Source organism: Physeter macrocephalus, chromosome 19, assembly GCF_002837175.3.
Source record: "Physeter macrocephalus isolate SW-GA chromosome 19, ASM283717v5, whole genome shotgun sequence".
Lineage (NCBI taxonomy): Eukaryota > Metazoa > Chordata > Mammalia > Artiodactyla > Physeteridae > Physeter > Physeter macrocephalus.
Window position 1 is genome coordinate 27,084,181 of NC_041232.1, and position 6,344 is coordinate 27,090,524.

Genomic DNA, 6,344 nt, shown 5'->3' on the forward strand with positions numbered 1-6,344 from the left:
CTTAAAATGTATATGTAAATGATAAAATTCAACTCAAGAAGAAATAGAAAAATACAAATGGAATAAAGCAATAAATACTGATTTGAGAGCCAGAAGCTGAGGGACATCACTCCAGATTTTCCAGACATTAAAAGGATGATGAGGTTATAGATTATGAACAAGTGTAGGTCAATAAATTTTACAACTTAAACAAAATGGAAAAATTCCATGAAAGGCATGTATTGCAAAAACCGACTCAAAAGAAAATTTTCAAAGAAACAGAACAGTCCTATGCCAATTAAGGAAATTGAATTCATAATTGAAAACTTTCCCAGAAAAAAAACTCCAGGCAAGATGAATTCATTTTTGAATTTTGGCAAAAATTTGAAAAGAAATACCAATCCTTCCATGAACTCTCTTAGAAAGTACAGGAGAAAGGAATGCTCTTCAGCTTATTTGCTAAGGCCACGGTTACCCTGGTACCAAAACCATCAAAGACATTTCAAGATAAGGAACTTAAAGAAAGATAGCCCTCGTGAGCACAGACACAGAAATCCTTAACAAAATATCAGCAAATCCATTTCAGCAGTACACTAAAAAAAATTCATCATGATCAAGTGAGTTTAACATCAGAAAACATGTCACTGTAATTCATCACGTTAACAGAGAGAATTACAAGTGCAAGTCCAGGAGCTGCTGGGAGACGCTGGCCCCGCTTCCACCTGCTCACAGAACATGAGTTGTCTTCTCTGGAAGGACCGACGGACCAGGGAAAAGACCTTCAGCTCCTCAGCATCCTGGGATCCCCAAAAGAAACTTCCAAACACGTGTACAAATCACCCTGCATCACAGCCCTTCACCCATAACCCCGCCCACAAACAGCCTCCCCGCAACCCCGGGTAGCTTTTAGTGCCTCCCTCTCAAAGGTGAAGAGTCACAGAGAATCACCAGACACTTGGGAGTGCCTTCAACACAAAGACAGAGAGGCCAAAATGGATCTCAGGAGCAGAATTTGAAAAGCAGGATAATCAGCATCTTCCAAAAGATAATACATGATATTGGGTTCAGGAAATAAGAATAGTTTATGTTAGGAGTGGAAAAAGGAACAATTAGAAAATGAGGTAAGAAGGAAGAGCTCAGTGCAAATTAAAAATCTGAGACCTTAAATGGAAATGAATGGGAGGTTTGAAAGATAAAATTGAGAAAATGTGTAAAAGATGAAAACTAGGAAAAAAAAATAGGAGAGAAAAGGTAATAAAATTAGAGGATTGAATCGGGCAGTGCAACACACCACTAATAGGAAATCTAAGAAGAGAAAACTGAAGAGTGGAAATTACTTTTAAAAATAAAGAAATGAAGAGATTTTCCCAGCATAATCAATGCAAAGAATCACTCCAGGGCACATCTGGTGAACTTTCAGAGCACATCCGAGGTAATTTCAGAGAGAGGAGAACTATCAAACTGGCAATGGACTTGGACATGGAGCTGGAAGGTAATGGAGCAGTGCTCTCGAATTCCTGAGGGAAGAGGATTTCCAGCCTACAACTCTGTCCCAGCCAAGGCACAAACATGACAGTGACACAGTGCAGACAGCCAACAGCTCAAAACAGTCCCTCTGGCCCCATTTTCTGGGAAATTCCTGGAAGACGTGCTCCACTGAAATGAGGGAGTAAACAAGGAAGAGGAAGATGGGAACCAGGAAGCGGGACCCTCGGGGAGGGGGAGGGGCACAGAGACCCCTGCGTGGGGAGGGCTTCTGCACACAGCTGCCCACACTGCTGGACGCCAGGGAGGCTGGGGGCTGGAGGAGGGCCCACCTGATGTATCACTGCAACACCGAGACTGTGCAGAGGGGTTAACAGCCCTTTGGGAATTTTGAAAAGGATCAATTATAATTATATAGAAATACAGGCAAGTAAAAAAGTGAGGCTATGATTAATTCCAGGCAATTATTAATTTGGGGAAAAAACAAAGGATGAACAAGAAAGAATATATAATTGTGGCTCTCTATTTTCTACGATTTATTCACTTAGCAAGGATTTAATGTGTAATGATTTCAAGCCAGGCACGGTTCTAGGCCCTGGGGATAAGACTAAGTCCCTGGGTTGTATTCTTGAAGGGAGGAAAGACAAGAAAAGACTATGGAAAAAAAAAAAAAAATCAGTGTAAGGAAGGCGGAGAAAGCCTTTGGGTGTTCAGGGAAAACCTCTATGTTAGTTATGGAAAAATCTGATAAGCAACAGACATTACTTATATATGTAAAATATGAAAATGTAAGGCACTAATCAATCAAAATTGTATTAGCTGAGGCAGGGGGCTGCAAAAAGTCCTAGGAGAAATCTCAACTTTCACCAAAGGAACTTATTCAACACTTTCTAAAATCTAAAAACCAAGGAAGAACATTATAAACATGTTATTTAGAAATATGGAAGTATATATAAAAGAAAGAGAAAATGGAATTTGGTCATCACCAGAAAATTGGATTGGGGTTTGGGGAAGTGTAGGCGGAGTGCATTTGACCCTTAGGTTATGTGCATATATTACTTTGATGAAAATAAATTCATTTAGAATTAAATATTCCTGAAATGATGGCACATGTGACTCTACAGCCTGCACCGTGAATATATAAATCCCATGTAGAATTATCAACACCCAGCTTAGTCCAGGGTGGGAGCCCCGGGACACAGGAAGAGTCAGGTGCATCGGGCAGAACGTCCACGTACACACAAGGGGAAGGGCTGGTTGGCTCAGATTCCTCCCAAGCGGTTTTCACCGCCAGGAGTAAAGCAATATTAACAAGTTTCCGAGGGGGGAAGGTGTCACCCAGAAGTGTCCTACTTAGCCAAGTTGTACATAAAGTAAAAAGACACAAGGCAGATGCTGTCATGTAGGCAATAATTCAAGAAATCCATGAGCCTTTCTTGGAAAAAGAGAAACGGTGAAATTTAGCCAATCAAGGGAGGAGTCAAAATCATTTTTTTTTTTAAAAAGGAAAAATAATGGTTAAAAACTGGTGCTGGTGGGCTCTAAACCCATTTAAATATAAATTTAAGACTAAGTTTTTAAGACTAAAAAACCTGATGGATTGTGGTTAAAGAATAAGATGTAAATGTTACAAACCGTGAAAATGGGAAAATTAATAATATAACAAAAAAAATCAGAACACATTAGGAAAAAACAATCCAAGGGCCCCAGGTGGTGCTAACTTCCCCATATTCCAGAGCAGGGAATCAACAGAAAATGTCTAAAGATGAAATAGGCATAAAAACAATCTAAGTATTTTAAACGTGAGAGGAATCTTTTTGAAATGAATCTCTCTCATGAAGAAACACTTATCTGAATTTCAAAAATTCCTTTAGTTTTCCTTCTTTTTCACTAAATTCCATGAAGATTAAATGTTACACTTTCATTTTAAAATAGTAAGTAGAAGCCCATCCTGTAAAAGAATTTGTATCTGCTGGTCCCTTTCCCAGTTTGTACACAGAGGCCTGGAGTGACAGTCACAAAGGAAATGCTTGTTTCTGAAGGATGAGATTTGAAAGAATTATTTTATTCTTTGTACTTTTGGGGTTGCTGGCTGTGCTTTGTTTTTCAAATAAACAAAAATTTATATAATTTCCATTAAAAAAAACCCCAAAGAGGGAAGCAGAGCTCCTTCCTCAGTGGAGATGCCCTCACCCCCCGCCCCCGAGGGCCAAGCCCAGGGCACCTGGGGGCCATCAGGTGGCAAAGATGCAGGCATTCCAACCCAGGGACACCGTGCTGGTCCAGAGAAAACATCAGAAGTCAGCACTGTCACACCTCCCATTTTCACCCCCGCCGCTCACTGCGGTGACACCAGCGGTTTCCTCCTGTCTGTTCCCTGGAGGCACCAGCTGTTTTCCTTTGGAAATTACGGATCTGGGATGTGGAATTAAAAGAGCAGCCGTAGCCTCTCCATAAACTTCTGGATCCTGCTGCCCGGTACCCACAAAACCACCACCTGCTTCACCCACTGATTTGGAAACGTCCGTCCGGATTGATTCTTGCCCAAAGTCGCCCCCCACCCTGCTCCGACTCACCAACAGAGGCCAGGCACCCAGAGCAGTGCTGTCTGAGGGGCTTTCTGTGGCGACTGTGCGTGCCCGTCCAGGGAGCCAGGGACACGCGGGGCCATCCAGCATCTGAGACGTGGCAGTGTGGCCAAAAAAATGAATTTGATTTCCTTTTATTTCCATTTTAATAGTTCCAGGTGGCTACGGGGGACAGCAGGGTGGGGGCCAGGCTGCTGCTGCTCTGACCTCACATGGTGCTCGGAGGGAGGGGCAGGGGGGCGCTGTCCTGGCTCCTGACAAGGGACAGCACCCCGCCCCAGTGCATGTAAGGACATGGCTGATTTGTCCCAATGCTGGGGGCACTATCAGCATCTACGGGGCAAGGGCCAGGCAGCTAGCTTACCTGCAATGTGCAATGCCATTAACACCCCCCTGCCAAAAGCACGGCAAGTGGCCCAGGTCAGAGCTGGGCAGCTCAGAGACGACACACTTCCTCTGGGTGCCCAGGGTCAGTCTGACCCCCATGAGATGGAGTGACTTCTGTCACCCGGTCCCCATCCTGACTTGAATTTGCAGTGAGCAATATGTGCCCATGACCGACTCTTGCACTGTCCATGGGCCCAGCGGGATGAGGGGCAGGGGCAGGGCCACAGCTACCACTCTCTGGGGCCACATGGCTCTGACTCAACCCACATTCATCGGGTGAATAGGGCCTGACGGTGTATGGATCCTCCACTGGCCGTGCAGGCGACAGTGCTCACTGCCAAGGCCTTCAGGGCAGACGGCTGCCCCGCTCCACGCGGGAAGCCCACCCAGGAGGGGCTGGCGACGGGCTCTCGGGAGGAGCAGAGCCAGGTCGTCGTGGACAAGCTCCACGTGCCAACAGGGCGGGTCTAACCAACTCTGTTTCTGATTTCTCCTTCTCTCCCGACCACGACGCTGCCTGTGTATCGCCTCTGGGAAATCACAGCCCGAGCCCATCTTAGCTTCAAGCAACTTTATGGTTTGGCTCCGACATTCCGACATTTGGAAACCTGGAGGCCAGGAATCACCCGAGACAGCGTGGCTGGATCCTGGGGGGACAGGGCCTCACGTGCTTCTTGAAACCTGAGGTGTGGGGTGCACTCAGCCCCTCTAAGTGAGGTGTGGAGGGTGGGCGAAACCACCCCGTAAGGTACAGTACGTTTCCGTGGACTTAGAAATGTTACATCCATTTGGTTTGAAAGGTGCTGGATAAACAGTGGTAACACAGAGTGACAGAGCCTGACGAGGGGCCGGCCAACTTCAATGAACAGAGCCACCTCCGTCGAGCGCTTCTGTATTTGTTAATACTGACTCAACGTCTGGAGACTTGCTGCCGGGGAGAGAATCAAGGCGCCCCCTGGCGGAGGTCACATTCATTCACATTTACAAACAATACACACAAGATTTACTGTACGTATACAAGTTAGCTAAGTGCTTACTGAGATTTTGAAAGTTAAGTTTTAAAACTGCCCTATTTAGGCCTCTTGAAAGCTTTGGGAGAATCAGAAATAAAAAATTTATAAATGTAATTTAAAATGCTCTACCTTAGGGCTTCCCTGGTGGCGCACTGGTTGCGAGTCCACCTGCTGATGCAGGGGACACGGGTTCGTGCCCCGGTCCGGGAGGATCCCACATGCCACGGAGCAGCTGGGCCCGTGAGCCATGGCCGCTGAGCCTGCGCGTCCGGAGCCTGTGCTCCGCAACGGGAGAGGCCCGCGTACCACACCCACACACAAAAATGTTCTACCTTAAATTCGAAGGGGATTTAGTTCACCTAGTTTGTAAGTGGGGCTAATTATTTAGGGGAATTTTCATCAGTACCACTGACTGTTATTAAAAGCCATGTAAGTTCTTTCCATGGGCAAAGGCCCCTTGACCATTTAAAAAAACACTCAGATGGAAAAGGTTTGCTCTCCTTTTTCGAAAGGGATGCTTGCCTCAGTCCTTTTTTCCTTCAAGACGTTTTTTATGTCCTTAAATTTAGTATCAAATTGAAGTCGGTGCTAAGCCTTTTCTTGATACCAACCTAATGAAAACATGGCGGGGGGGGGGGACAGAGGGAGACACAGGGCGACGGCTTCTGTTGCCTTTCCCAGCTGACCCGTCTTCACAAACGCCAGGGGGACCACAAGGCCACTCAGAACACGCCAAGGTGTCCTGAGGGAAACCAAAATTGCGTTGCACCCAAGCCCCTCCGTCCCCTGCATTCTCTCCACCTCTTACTCCAACTTCCACCAAATCCTGGTGTCAAATCCTACTACCGATCCCCATTCCCCAGAGGACAGGCCAGCATTACACAGCACTCGC